Source organism: Perognathus longimembris, chromosome 11 (assembly GCF_023159225.1).
Source record: "Perognathus longimembris pacificus isolate PPM17 chromosome 11, ASM2315922v1, whole genome shotgun sequence".
Lineage (NCBI taxonomy): Eukaryota > Metazoa > Chordata > Mammalia > Rodentia > Heteromyidae > Perognathus > Perognathus longimembris.
In genome coordinates this window covers 60273569-60289314 of record NC_063171.1, presented here as the reverse complement: position 1 = coordinate 60289314, position 15746 = coordinate 60273569, and the positions used below count along the sequence as shown (strand labels likewise).

The 15746-nt window shown below is 40.4% G+C and overlaps 1 protein-coding gene across 7 annotated transcripts in view; it reads left to right on the top strand.

Moving 5' to 3' along the window:
- Ppp1r12b (protein phosphatase 1 regulatory subunit 12B) overlaps positions 1 to 15746 on the top strand; it is a 201797-nt gene that overhangs the window by 24779 nt on the left and 161272 nt on the right. The window lies entirely within an intron of this gene.

The following is a 15746-nucleotide window of genomic DNA, read 5'->3' as shown; positions in this document are numbered from 1 at the left end:
AACCAGGCTTCAAATATGGAATTTTTTTTTTTTTTTGCACAAGGCCAGTACTTTACCACTAGAGCCACAGCTGTACTTCTAACTTTTTTGGTGACTAATTGGAGATAAGAATCTCACAGACTTTCTTGCCCAGGCTGACTTTAAGCCATGATCCTTAGATTTCAGCCTCCTGAATGGTTAGGATTATAGATGTGAGATACTGGCTCTTGGCTGTATTTTTTTTTTGTATAAAGAATACTTATTTTAAAAATACCATTTAGGCCAAACAGTATTTTTAAAAATAAAAATATCTGGCAAAAGCCAGTTTATTATTTCAGAGATTTTTATTTTGGAGAAGTAATTGGTAGTTTCCTTTCTTTCTGTCTTTCTTTTAAAAGCTTTTTCATGCTAGAGCCATTTGAGCCATGCCTCCACTTTTTTTTTTTTTTTTGGCCAGGCCTGCAGCTTGAACTCAGTCCCTGAGCTCCTTTTGCTCAAGGCTAGTGCTCTACCACATGAGCCACAGTGCCACTTCCATCTTTTCCTGTTGATGTGGTACTGAGGAATGGAACCTGGGGCTTCCATGCATGCTAGGCAAGCACTCTACTACTAAGCCACACTCCCAATCCCATCATGCCTCCACTTCTATGGGAGTTTTCTCTTGATCTGTAAAATCACCATTATCATCACTAATTTGTGACTTTATTTTTTTCCTGAATAATTACGTATTTATTGTCAAAGTGATGTACAAAGTTTACAGTTTCATACGTAAGGCAGTGGGTACATTTGTTGTACAATTTGTTACCTCTTCCCTCATTTCCCCCCACAAAGAGATCTTAGCTATAGCTAGTTTGTGCCTTAACCTCAGTTCCCCTGTTGTGTGAGCTGCTGCCTAATGCTGCTCTTTGCCAGGGCCTTGCCACAGTGTTCATGACACTGACCCAACCAGGACTTTGCTGTGGGCCAGGGAACAGCTGTTGGCATTAATTCCCAGGGCTCATTTTAGGTTTATTTAATATGGAAAGGACAGCAGTACATGCTCATTTGCTGCTCAGATGTAGTTCCTGGATGTTAAATCAGTTAAGCTTTAAGAGAAATTAGCACTAGATGGGAACCAGAAACAGAAAAAAATTTCCAAGACTTCCTCATGTTCTATGTTTTAGGCAGAATCAAGTAGTTAAGTAGCACAATCTAAGCAGAGTCTTAAGCTCTTACAAATCTCGATATCTTTTCTTACCACTGGTACTCTAATCAGTCACCCTGTTCTGTCCATTCTACTTCATGAGTGCTTTTCCAGTCCCCACCTCCCCATGTCTCTCTGATAATGCCTTCAATCAATATCTCATCGCTGTCCTGGATTACAGTTTCCTAAGTTGTGTCTTCACCATGAATTTTTCTGCCAGCAGTCTAGTCTTTCATATTCTCACTTTAGTGATCATTTCCTGGTATAATTCTGACAGTATTGTACTCTGATTTAACACCCCCCCCCCCCCCGTATCTTCCTATTGCCTATAGGATAGAGATCAAAGTCTTTAACATGGATGGGATATAAGGACCTTTATAGCTAGCAGCTTGCTCTACTAGCTGTTCTTCCTTCTATTATAGAGGAAAGTTATCTGTCTGATAAAGTCCCTCTTAGATTCCCATACATACCCCTCATACTCATCTGAGTACAAACATACCAAATTCTTAACCAGTTTTTAAAAAGAACTGACATTGTCTTCATCCCTCAGATCTTTGAATATGCTGTTCCCTCAGATTGTCTTTATCTCTGCTTCTTCAGTGGTCTAACTTCTCCTATATGCTATAGCCATTCTTTTCTTTTTTTCTTTTTATTTTGCTATATCCATTCTAGTAAGCATGTTCTGTTAATCCCCACGCATAGTGACTTCTTACTCTGTATTATAGCACTTTGTACTTTTATCTCATTTTGTATTAAAGTATGATTCCTGTTGAATTATATTATTTACCTACCTGTTTTTACCACTAAATAGTAAGCCTTATTTTTTTTATTCCTATGTATTCCCTTATGGACTATGTCTGACACAGTATAGGATCTTATTGTATGCTTGCAATGCTTGCAATGACTAAGTGTTTTGTCCTGAGACATTTTCTTAACCTGTTCTTTGGTAACCTGTTGTCAAATTGTCCCAAGACAATTTCTTAACCTGTTGAGCCAGTGTTTGATCTGGGACTTAACTCTGTCTTCCCTGACCTGGTTTTGTTAACTAGACTTGATGGTTCCCCTGTAGCCAGTGCTTATTGTGGTCAAACTTATTTTGCAGTCCCTGAACTTCTTTACCAACCATCAGAGGCAGCAGCAGGAGCCCTGGCCCATTGTCTTGCTTTTCCTTTATGCCTAACTTAAATTCACTTCTTTCTTTTATTAATGGAAAACTGACTGTGATCTGTTTGCACCTGAGTTTGTACTATACCTATGTTTAAGTATGCCAGTTTTGTCTTAGGTGTAAAACAGTGATGGGAATCTCTGGTCCTTGAGCTACATAAGACTCTTAAAGTTATTTGGTACATGATGGGACAGATACAAATTTCTTAATGGCTGTTTGAGGCTCATCTGCCTGTATTGATCATTTATATGACCTGTGAATAATGTTATAAGTATCCAAATGGCCCTGGTGTGAAAGGTTATTTTCTAACTCTTAGAGACTATATAAAGGTAATAATAATACTAATAACATTTACATAGAATTTAACTATGTGCCTGTCATTCAGTATTTTTATTCATTTATTCATTCCTAATTGGAGCCTCCATGAAGAAGTTACAATGATTGGTGTAGTAATTTTACAATGAAGAAGCTGAAGAATACTGAGATAACTGGTTTCCAAAGTATATATTGGTCTACTTTGAACTACTCATTGGTAGACTTGGGATTTGAACTCAGGAAGACTTCCCTAGTCTGTATGCTTCACAAATATACTGTACTTGGCAAGATTATATAGTGTCTTTTACTATATAGGACTATACACAGTCTAGCGAGGCTTAACATGTAGGCTAATATATTACTGGCTTTGTAAAACTCTTAGTGAAAATATACATAATAATAACTTCTTGTTTAATAATACCATTTAGAGATAAGATTTGTTGTACTGATTTGTACTTTGTGTGATTTTCGTTAAGCTTCCTATAATTTCTTTGTGGCGTCCATTCCTTACCCAAATCAGTTCTCAAGATCACTTTCCTCCTTTTCCCCCAGTCTCACTTGACAACCGTGGAGCTTTGCCCATGCCATAGCTTTCAAGCTGTACTCTTGTGGCTTGTGAAATATTTGTTTATGGGCACAGAGTGATCTGGAGTTAAATAGAAAAATCCTGCTCCATGGGACAGCAATTTACTCCACATGCCAAGTTGGCAGCAGAGTAGACTTTTGGAGGGGTGTGGTTAAGACAGGTAGCCAAGATATGAGGGAGGTTTCTAATCTAGACTCTTGCTAATAAACAGAGTAGTAACCAAAGATCTTTAATGTGATCTTTCTGTTTTACATTTAGCATACTTAGTAGTGACCAACTCAAATGGACGGATTGGCCATATTCCTCATATGAAATTATTGGAGGGCTAGACTAATATCAAATTACCCCATATATGTTGAAGTTATTTTTAGGGAGATAGTATCAGGTATTAAAAATGTTCCATGAGCCAAGTGGTATCTTGACCCTGGCCTATGAATTCTATTTCAGACACCTTTATATTGGTAAATAGAAAGCACTTAGGTGGTTTTGTAAATTAAATATGTGTCCTTAAATAAGTCATTTAATATTTATGGTCTAAGTTTCTCCATCTTTAAAATCTCTTGGTGCTTCTTACACCAGTGAACACATTCTTTGTAGCTTTCCTTATAATAGGGTTTTTTCCAAGGAACTTCCTTCCTTTGGTCAGTCTAGGAGATGTCATTCCATTGCGTAGTATTCAGTTCTTATGAAAAATTTATAAAAAGGTAACTTGTAAAGGACTTTACTCCTTATATACTAAAAGTGTTATAGTTGTTCTGCTTGTGTATATTCCGTTGGTTCAAAGGAAAATTGGACTTGCTGGGCACTGGTGGCTCATGCCTGTAATCCTAGCTGCTCAGAAGGCTAAGATCTAAGGATCGAGGTTCAAAGCCAGCCCAGGCAGGAAAGTCCTTGAGACTCTCAAGTTAACCACCAGAAAACCAGACATGGCACTGTGTCTCAAAGTGGTAGAGCGCTAGCCTAAAGCAAAAGTAGCTAAGAGACAGCAGCGTAGGCTCAGAGTCAAGCCTCATGATTGACCAAAAACAGAAAAAGAAAGGAAGGACGGAAGGAAGGAAAGAAAATTGAACTTGAATTTTTACCGTAACTAATGGTCCTCATTTATTGTTCCCCCAAATCAGGATTACCAGTGAGTAATAAAGAAGATATTTGGAGACTGGATCTATTAACTTTCTTTTCTTCTTCTTCTTCTTCTTCTTCTTCTTCTTCTTCTTCTTCTTCTTCTTCTTCTTCTTCTTCTTCTTCTTCTTCTTCTTCTTCCCTCCTCCTCCTCCTCCTCCTCCTCCTCCTCCTCCTCCTCCCCCCCTCCCCCTCCCCCTCCCCCTCCCCTCCCCTCCCCCTCCCCTCCCCTTCCTCCTCCTTCTTCTCCCTCTTCTCCCTCTCTCTCTTTCTCTCTCTCCTCTCTCTCCCCCTCTCCTCTCTCTCCTCTCTTTCTCTCTCTCCTCTCTCTCTCCCCCCTCTCGCTCTCTCTCCCCCCCTCTTGTCCTGGGGCTTGGACTCAGGGCTTGAGCACTGTCTCTGACTTACTTTTGCTCAAGGCTAGCACTCTACCTCTTGAGTCACATTCTACCTGCGACTTTTTATGTTTATGTGCTACTAAGGAATCAAACCCAGCGCTTTGTGCATGCCAGGCAAGCACTCCATCGCTAAGCCATCTTCCCAGCCCTTAACTTTCTTTTGAAGATGAAACTTCTTGCAAAAGATGCTATCATTTACCTGGGCCTTTTCTTTACCTCTTTCTCTTCAACTTAAAAAAATCTACATAGCCAGGTACAGTGGCTCACGCCTATAATCCTGGCTACTGGGGAGGTTGAAATCTGAGAATGGAGATTCAAAGCCAGCTCTGGCAGACAAATCTTGAGAGCCTCTTATCTCTAATTAATCAGCAAAAACTGGAAGTGAGGCTCAGGTAGTAGAGTGCCAGCCTTAAGTGAAAAAAAACTAAGAGTGTGATGTCAAGCCTTAATATCGGCACACAAGGATGCGTGTGTACACACACGCACACACACACACACACACACAAATTTAAAACCTACCATACAACAAGAATGAGATTAGACATGTAGAACATTGTGTAGTGCAAGAAAGTTGCCACTGTGACACCTGTAAGGCAACTTAATGAGCTTTTCTTCATTTAAGTGGATAAAGACCTGGAGCATAGATTTGATGGAAACATTAAGGGTAAGAGCTTGGGATTTAGAGCAGGCCTCATTAGAAACTAAAATAAGCATATTTTTTAAACTTAAATATTGTTTACCCTTAGGCAGTATGATACTTGCTCTTAGTGGAAGGAAGATGCTCAGTGCCAACTTGTAAATATTTGCAGGCTTGAGGTAATATGCCAATTCACTGAGAATAAAAATCTTAATCAGTGTGACAAGCCATGGAAAATTCTTCACTTCTGCTCTCTCTCTTGGCTCTCTCCACTGAAAGGCATTGATCTGTGTCCAGAGCCTGCCTGACCACTGAGTACATAATCAGATATAGTTCTCACTGTGTGGGAGCCAAACTGTCTCTGCCAGTGTGTTGTGAGTCTTTCACACAGGGTTGACAGTTGCTGAAGTTGCCTGTCATGTTGGAATGGACTGCAGTTATGATTATGTAACTACACTGAGTAGTTACACAGAGTAAGTATAATTACACTGTATCATGGTTAGAATAGGGGGATAACGTACTTTGGGAGGACTGATTTAAATGCTGGACAGGTCAATTTTAACTACTAATGTGCTAATGGTGATGATCTGCTGATGGTGAAGATTTCCAAATTAACTGAGTTTTTAGTAACCTTTAATTTACGTGTATAATTTCTTGTTATATGATGAGGCAACCTAGTTGGAGCAAGTGGATTTTGAACTTAGAAACTGAATTTCACAGAGAACTCACCAGTTCAGTTACCACAATTTTAGTTTCACTTCTCAGTCAGAATATGTTTGGCTGATGGGAATACCATGGTTAGCATTTGAGAGTTTTGCTGTTTGACTAAAGATTAGTTTAAAAAACAAAACAAAAACAACATGAAACTTCACCTCAACCAATGGTAGCATGTGTCTGTCATCCAGTGACAAAAGGAAGCACGAGGAAGATTATAGGCCAAATTGGCCAAGGCATAAAGCAAGACACTATCAACTTAAAATTAACCAACACATCTGGTTGCTGGTGACTCATGCCTGTAATTCTAGCTACTCAGGAGGCTGAGATCTGAGGATATCATTTTGAAACCAGCCCAGCCAGTAAAGTCCATGAGACTCTTATCTCCATTTAACCACCTAAAAACTGGAAATGGCACTGTGGCTCAAAGTAGTGGAGTGTTATCCTTAAGCAATAAAGGGACAGAACCTAGGCCCTGAGTTAAAGCCCCAGGACTAGCACACTTTTTTTTTTAAAGCAACACAAAATGAAGAGGGGGGCATGACTCAAGTGGTAGAGCACCTGCTAGCAAGAGTTAAGACCTGAATTTCAGTAGCATGAAAAGGGAAAAGGAAATGAGGGCAGGAGAGAGGGAGGGAGGGAGGGAGGGAAGATAGGAAGGAAAGAAGGCAGGAAGACAGGCAGGCAGGAAGGAAGGAGAGGGCAAAAACAAAACACTTTCTGTTTAATATACTTGTCTTTTAAAGGCTGGTATAATAAATTTTTTGGCTACTTCTCATGACAAAATAGGGATCTATCACTGCTGATAGATTAATGAGACTATGGCAAAGTCTCTGGGTTGACTTTCTGTGTTCTGTCTCAATTGTATGTGTCTTATACTTAGTGGATTAAAAGAACAGAAACATTTTCTAGAATCCAGAGTCTGACATCAAGGTGTCAGTGTAGCCATATTCCCTCTACAATGTTTGCATTGTGTGTTTACACTACATGTTGCTTCTCTTGTGAGCTCTTGGGTTATTTCTATACTTCAACTATTTTAAAATATTGTTGTGAGATCTGGCTTTCAAATCTTTTGAGTATATGCCACACAAAAAAAATCTGTGTCTACCTTTGCCTCCAACCTTGTTCTGGACTTAAACACAAGACCTCACATCCTTGTTCAACTAACTGCTCGTGGCTGGTACTCTACCACTTGAGCCATGCCTCCAGTCTATAACATTTTGTTAGTTAATTGGAGGTGGAATCTGGAGACTTCTTTGCCTAGGCTGGCTTTACCAGGGATCCTCCAGGTCTCAGCCTCATGAACATCTCTTAAGAGTATAAATGTGAGCCACCATTGCCCAGCCAAATGCTATTTTTAAATAAGATAGGAACAGTACTTTTATTTTTTATTCTTTCTGACTTTTTTGCCTGTCTGGAGGCTTGACTCAGGGCTTAGGCGCTGTCCCTGAGCCTGTTTGTGCTCAAGGCTAGTGTTCTACCATTTGGGCCACAGCACTACTTCCAGCTCTTTCTGAGTATTTTATTGAAGATAAAAGTCCCAGGAATTTTTCTGCCTGGACTGACTTTGAACTGTGATCCTCATATTTCCGCTTCCTGAGCAGCTAGGATTACAGGCATGAGCCACCAGCACTTGGATATTTTTATTCTTTAAGGTACCACCATACTGTTTTTCATAGTCTGTATCATTTTACATTACCCTTAGTGCAAAGGGTTTGAGTTTTGTTAAATCCTTATTACTGCTTTTCTTCTCTACTCCTGGCACCCAGGAGGCACCCAGCAGAGACACAGGCGTGGTGGCCATTCCCAGAGGAGTGCTCAAACTGGCTCAGACTGCCAATCAGAGGTGCCATTAGAGTCAGCTAGTATGCTAAAGTCTTGAGCACTGGAATTGTCAGATGCCCCATTTTTCCTAGGTTTTACAGTTTAGTTGACTAAAGTTTTTCAAGGTATATTACCTTGTAGTCCTCTGGATTTCATTGGTACATTGACAAATGAGCCAAATACTTATAGTGGAAAAAAGGCATCTTCTTCAACAATTGATGCTAGGAAGACTGGCTTTCCACATGTGGGAGAATGAAACTAGATCCCTCTTACTCTGTATACAGATCAGCTCCAGGATCAAAAATCTAATTGTAACATCTAAGACTCTGAAAGATATGAGCACAGATAATAGATTTCTAAATAAAACTCCAATTGTCCAGAAAACAGGAGCAAGAATAGACAAATGGGACTGCATCAAAATTTAAAGTTACTACAAAAACAAAGGTAACAAATTACCAGAATCAAGAGACAACCCCCAGAATGGGAGAAAATCTTCACCAGCTATTCAATAAATAAAAGATTCATTACCAGAATATATAAAGAGCTAAAAGAAGATAGGCTTGGGTTGGGAGGTGTGAATGAGAATGTTGAGTCAACACTGATCAAGATACATTGTATTCACAAGCTGCTTTACTGAATGGCAGTTTCTTTGTATAACAACTTAGCAATAATAAAAACATAAAAAAGAGCTAAAAAAGAAAATAAGTAAAATAACAACTAGCTCAACCAATAAATGGACAAACTGAGCAGCTTATAGCAAGATAACTAAAATTGACTGATAGATACATTTAGAAAGTTTCAACATTCTTAGCCATAAAAGAAATGTAAGTCAAAACTACACTAAGAACTCACAAAACACTATGTTAGAAATTAATTTTACAACTTGGGGTTAGGGAGAGAGCAGGGAGGGGATGGGAGAACAACCAGGGAGGTACTAATGATGTTTGTCAAGAAATGTACTCATTAACCTAATTACGTACGACACCTTTAAACAAAGCATGATTAAATTAAAAAAAAAAACTGCACTAAGATTCCATTTTCCCCCAGTTATAATGGCCATTATTAAGTAAATGGACAACAAATGCTGATGAACATGCAAGGAAAGAAACCTTCATATACTTTTGGTGGGAATATAAACTAATACAACCACTATGAAATCAGTACAGAGTTTCCTCAAAAAACTAAAAGTAGGGTTGGGAATATGGCCTAGTGGCAAGAGTGCTTGCCTCATATACATGAAGCCCTGGGTTTGATTCCCTAGCACCACATATATAGAAAACGGCCAGAAGTGGCGCTGTGGCTCAAGTGGCAGAGTGCTAGCTTTGAGCAAAGAAGCCAGGGACAGTGCTCAGGCCCTGAGTTCAAGGCCCAGGACTGGCAAACAACAACAACAAAAAAAACCCAACTAAAAGTAGATCTATCTGATGACCCTGTTATACTGCTCCTGAGATAAGAGGAGTTACAGAATTTCTTCACCAAGGCTAGCTTTCCATACTGGAGTAGTTACTGTCTCACGGGTACTGAGGTTAAGGCTTATGGGAAATTGGGCTTTTCCTGCAGCTAGATTTGGCAGTCTTGTTGCCAGGGCCATCTATCCCTTCCACTCCTGGGAGGCCAGAGATGGTTTTGGAACTCCTCGCTGCTGTTCTTCCATTGGCTTGGTTTCTTTGTGGTCCTCCCCCACCCCTTTGTGCCTTTGATTCTCTTCCTCTGTTTCTCACTTCAGAATCTAGTCTTTTCTGTGTTGCCAGAATCTCCTCATTCATAGAGTAAAAACAGTAAACTTTTTTTATCTGTTATTTTTGCCCTGCCCCCTTTTCACCTTTGTTTTATCTGGATTGCTTTTGTTGTTAGAAGATTAAAGACTCTCATATATTCTGGAAATTAATATCTGTTAGATGTGTGGCTTACAAATGTTTTCTCTCCTGCTGAAGGTGTCTTGATAGCTGGTGTACTCTCCTAATACTTTTGTCATCATGATTTGTTAACAAATCAAAGCAAATATAGATGGAAAAACCAAAATGAGTAGATGCTAGGCTGCACTAAGCTCTGATCCAGTTACCTGAATTAGCCCAGTTACCTGGAGCTAGTATTATAGGAAGGAGAGTTGTTTGCAGGCTAAAGCAGGTTAGTGTTAGCATTATTCTAAGATACATAGCAAGGTCAGCTCTAAAAGCCAGCACTTGGAGGTGGTGACAGTTGGAGGCTATTCTGGGAACCGAGAGGCTTTGTTTGTAGTGCCTGTGTGCACTCCCCAGTTTAATTCTGGCATTGATCACCACCAGTCACTTTTGCCTTTAATAGAGTGCAATATCAGGTACAGTAGAAAGATCATAGTGCTCTTTCCCCAATTAATTGGTAAAAGCAAGTATTTTCCCTCCATGAAAACTTGTCTTTACCAGAGAAATGTGACATTATTTTAGAACGCTTTGACTTATGCACTTAGCAGCCTTTAGAACAAATAGTTCTTTTGGACAAATGAGCCTTCTCATCATTTCTTAGGGAGCTTAGGACAAATAATTACTTTAGTATCTTTAGTAATACAAAATAGGAAGAAATGGACTTCACCATGAAAGAAGGAATTTTGAGTTAAAGGTAAAGAAGAATGTTCCCATTATTGTCACAGTAACATCAAAAGCCATGTTAGCCTCCTTCCCAGGAAAAAGAGGGAGGGTTTAGTATAGCTGTGAGCAGAGGACTGCTGTTGGAGTTCACGGCCCTGGACAGGGTTTTATAGATGGGTAGCTTTGCTGGAGTGCCATCCTGCTGTCTTGAATGAGTCAGCAGCACAGCTGCAGGTGGTGTGGGCAGAGGACATCTAAATTTAGTCATAATTTATTTGAGGAGGTTTGCAAGGACCATTCCTCTCTCAACCATGCTTCATAGTCCTTGTGGCAGAGAGGGCAGGGGGAGGAAGGAACCTTGACTCTGTAGCTCGATATTACAAGGATGATTCTTTTTTTTTTTTTTTTGCCAGTCCTGGGGCTTGGACTCAGGGCCTGAGCACTGTCCCTGGCTTCTTTTTGCTCAAGGCTAGCACTCTGCCACTTGAGCCACAGCGCCACTTCTGGCCATTTTCTGTATATGTGGTGCTGGCGAATCGAACCCAGGGCCTCATGTATACGAGGCAAGCACTCTTGCCACTAGGCCATATCCTCAGCCCAGGATGATTCTTTTCTAGCTTAACCATGTCTACCTTCTTACAGCCAGGTAACTCCTGCAGTTAGAATTTCATTGTGCTCTGAACTTAGGGAATTTTCAGAAGTTATTTTTACAGACAAGCTCCTATATCTTGCTAGTTTTTTTTTTTTTTTAAATAAAATTACTTTTCCAAGTACTTGAGGCTTAGTGACTATGGACTAAGCTCTCTTAAAACAGGAGGGTAAATAAATCTTTCCCCTTTACATTGTTAATGTCAAATACCTTGTCACTGTAATGGGAAAAGCAACTGATAAAACCCCTAAAGCACTTCCTTTTCCTTTGATTTCAATAGTTGTTTTTTTTTTTGAAAAGTGCCCTATTTTGGTTTGAGTCTATCTCAAAGTGAGTGTTGAAACCTTAGTTCTTCATTGTGGCAATACTGGGTGTGGAGCCAAGTGGGAGGTGTCTGGTTCATGGAGGAAGAGTAGGGGCCCTCACAAATGGATACTGTCTTTGTGGGAATGGGCTTTCTCACACATCCATTGCCCTTCTACTTTTCAGCATGAGTTGAAGGCTGAGGTTCTCACCATTGCCCAACCTTGGACTTCTTAGTCTCTACAACATGAGCCAAAAGCCTGTCTTTAAAAATTGCCCAGGGATTCTGGTTATAGAAGATAGATTAAGACATACCTGCTTTCATCTGTTCACTTACAAGGTTCTCTCTCTCTCTCTCTCTCTCTCTTTTTCTCTCTCTCTGTACGTGTGTGTGTGTCTGTGTGCTCTGTACACCCTTACTAGTGGTGTGAACTTAGGGTTTTGGCTCTTTTCCTCAAGGCTGGCTGGCCCTCTGCCACTTGAGCCATACTTCTACTTCCATTTGAAAATTTTTTATTGCTGGTGGTTCATGTTGGTAATCTTGGCTATTCAGGAGGTTGACATCCGAGGATCACAGTTCAAAGCTAGTCTAGCCAGGAAAGGCCTTATCTTATCTCCAATTAATTACCAAAAAGCTGGGAGTGGGGCTGGGACTATGGCCTAGTGGCAAGAGTGCTTGCCTCGTATTCATGAAGCCCTGGGTTTGCTTCCCCAGCACCTACATATACAGAAAACAGCCAGAAGTGGCGCTGTGGCTCAAGTGGCAGAGTGCTAGCCTTGAGCAAAAAGAAGCCAGGCACAGTACTCAGGCCCTGATTTCAAGGCCCAGGACTGGCAAAAAAAAAAAAAAAAAAAAAAAAAAAAAGCTGGAAATGGAGATATGGCTCAAGTGGTAGAGTGCTATCCTTGAGCACAAAAACAGCTCAGGGACAGTGCCCAGGCCCTGAGTTCAAGCCCCAGGACACTAGCACCCTCCCCCGCATTTTTTTAAATTTACAGTTTTCACAGAAACTGGTCATAAACTGACCAGCTCTTGCCATTGGAATTAAAGACCAATTTAATTATAAGTATAATTATGAAATATTTTATGTGACAAAGAAATAAAAATGGTAATGGAAATGCTGTGGAAGTCAGTAAGCCTAAGAAAATATTATAGAAGAAATTGATTTCTGGAGTTACTTGTTGGAAAAGACTTAAAAATATGGCTGTGAGTCATCTGGCCTCTGAAGGTCCTGTTGGAGGAATATATTACATCAAATTAAGTCAAGGCTGATATGCTTAGCTAGCCTCAGTAATTGTTAAAAAATGGAATATCAAATAGTTTGTGAAAAATTAACAGTGATGCTTTTTGTAACCAGAGATAGGTAATTAGATTTCACTTAAATTGAATCCTGTACCCCCTGCTTTTAGGTTGGATTATCATGAGGTTTGTCTCTGCAGGAAGTACTCATAAGTTCTCTTGATAGATGTATACCATATAGGTCCTATATTTATAGTTCTTCTCTTGAGTTTCAACCTGAATTCCTTCCATAGTAATCTTTGCTGTTTAAACATTTGTTCATCATCTCGTCCTGGCTCCAGAAGCTTCCTCTGAGCTCTGGCATTCATCCCCGCCTGGTGATATCCTCCTCCTCCTGCCTTTCTGTCTCCAATCTCTGCCTTTCACCCCTCTAGATGAAACCCTTCTCCTGACCAGTGAGGTCAGTGAAGGACTTTCTGTGTATCCAATACCCAAGGCTTGGAGAAGCATGGCAGATTTTCCCCATATACTGGAGAGTGTGGATAAAAAAGCAGGGTTAGCAGGGCATTGGTGGCTCATGCCTGTAATCTCAGCTACTCAGGAGGCCCAGATCTTAGGATCTCGGTTCAAAGCCAGCCCAGGCAGGAAAATCCACAACGCTTTGTCTCCAATTAACAATTAACTGCAAGAAACCCAGAAATGGCAAAGTGGTAAAGTGCTAGCTTTGAACAAAAAAGCTTAGGGACAGTGCCCAGGCCCTGAGTTCAACACACACACACACACACACACACACACACACACACACACACACACACTATACATATATGTGTTTACATATATATTACATTTTTATAAATCTCATTTAATGTCTTGGGCTGGGAATATGGCCTAGTAGCAAGAGTGCTTGCCTCATTTAATGTCTTTATTCAGTCTGATGTGATATTTTGCTAAAGTATATAAAGAATCTGGTCATATATGTGTATGTGCATGGTGGCTGTTTCCCCAGATTCCCATTTTCCCTTACGTGGTGAAACTTGATCATTAATAATAAATCTTAGTTATTTCCCTTAAGGTGACAAGCTCACTTTGTTCATTTTTAGACAGAATAGCGATAAGTTGTTCTCTTGAGTAAAAGGCAGCAGCAGTTTGTGAAAAATGGCCAGTTCATCTTGCAACTCAATCAGCTGCACCTGGAAACAGCCAGCTAATGCAGCAGCAGTGCTTCCTGTTTTGTCACCTAGAATATTGAAAACCCATATTGAAGGACTTAGAATTAATAAAAATAATAACTCCACTCTATCTGCAAGTGTAGTTGGTTCTCTCTTTGTGTCTCTGCCTCTGTTTCTGTGTCTCTTTTGGCCATACTAGGGTCCTTGCACTTGGCTAAGCAGGTGTTCTGCCATTTGAGCCTCTCTGCTAACCCCTTTTTGCATTTGTTATTTAAAAATTTTTCTTTTTCTTTTTCTTTTTCTTTTTTTTTTTTTTTGGCCAGTCCTGGGCCTTGGACTCAGGGCCTGAGCACTGTCCCTGGCTTCTTCCCGCTCAAGGCTAGCACTCCGCCACTTGAGCCACAGCGCCGCTTCTGGCCGTTTTCTGTATATGTGGTGCTGGGGAATCGAACCTAGGGCCTCGTGTATCCGAGGCAGGCACTCTTGCCACTAGGCTATATCCCCAGCCCCTGTTATTTAAAATTTTTTTTATTGTTATTATAAAAGTGATGTACAGAGGAGTTACAGTTAAGCAGGTCAGGTAATGACTACATTTCTTTTTGGACAATGTCATTCCTTCCCTCACTCTCTCCAGGTTTTTCTCTCCAATCCCCAGCCATAAGTTGTATAGTTCATTTTCAACATAGTGTCTGGTGAGTATCACTGCATTTTTTTGGTGCTAGTACTTTGGTGCTAAACTCAGTGCCTCAGAGCTCTCTCTTAGTATTTTCACTCAAGGCTGTTGTACTACTTGCACCATACCTTTACTGATGGTTTTTTTGCTGGTTAGTTGGAGATAAGAGTTTCTCAGACTTTTCTACTCAGGCTGGCTTCGAACTAGGATTCTCAGATCTCAGCCTCCTGAGTAATTAGGATTACAGGTGTGAGCCACTGATGCCTAACCTCATGAGCTTTTATAGGCTATCATTAAACTTCTAGCCTCACCCTTCACCTCCGAAGTACCTTAGATTATAAGCTTGAACCACCAGTCTGTGCACATAAACATTTTTTGGGGGCCTGAACTGGCCTTGAGTTGAGATCTTCCCAGTTTCAGTTTCCCAAGTAGCTATACCACTATGCCCATCTAGGAGTTTTTTTTTTTTTTTAATGTGGTTGCCCTGATCCATGCTAACATACCACCAGTTTTGCCCATCATTATTTAGCTTTAATGTAATGTCACACTACAGAAAGTAAATAACTTCCTAAAATTATTGTGAACATTATTTTGCTTTGGTTAATGAATACGTATTCAGCTATAGTTTTAATTAACTAACTTATAATTCATTTTAACCGGGAAATTCATAGGCAAATTTTTTGTTTTGTTTTTGTTTTTGCCAGTCCTGGGGCTTGGGACTCAGGGCCTGAGCTCTGTCCCTAGCTTCTTTTTACTCAAGGCTAGCACTCTACCTCTTGAGCCACAGCGCCACTTCTGGCTTTTTCTGTTTATGTGTTGCTGAGGAATTGAACCCAGGGCTTCATGCATGCTAGGCAAGCAACCTACCACTAAGCCACATTCCTAGCCCAGCAAGTTTTTAAAAATGTGATGGTTTCCTTTGCTTCTGTCTAAGCCTAGATAATAATTATCTTTTCCACCAAGGACCTTCTATCTTCTTTTTATTTTGTTAGGATACCATTTTAACTTTTTTTTTTTTTTGCCAGTCCTGGGGCTTGGACTCAGGGCCTGAGCACTGTCCCTGGCTTCTTTTTGCTCAAGGCTAGCACTCTGCCACTTGAGCCACAGTGCCACTTCTGGCCATTTTCTGTATATGTGGTGCTGGGGAATCGAACCCAGGGCCTCATGTATATGAGGCAGGCACTCTTGCCACTAGGTCATATCCCCAGCCCCCCATTTTAACTTTTAC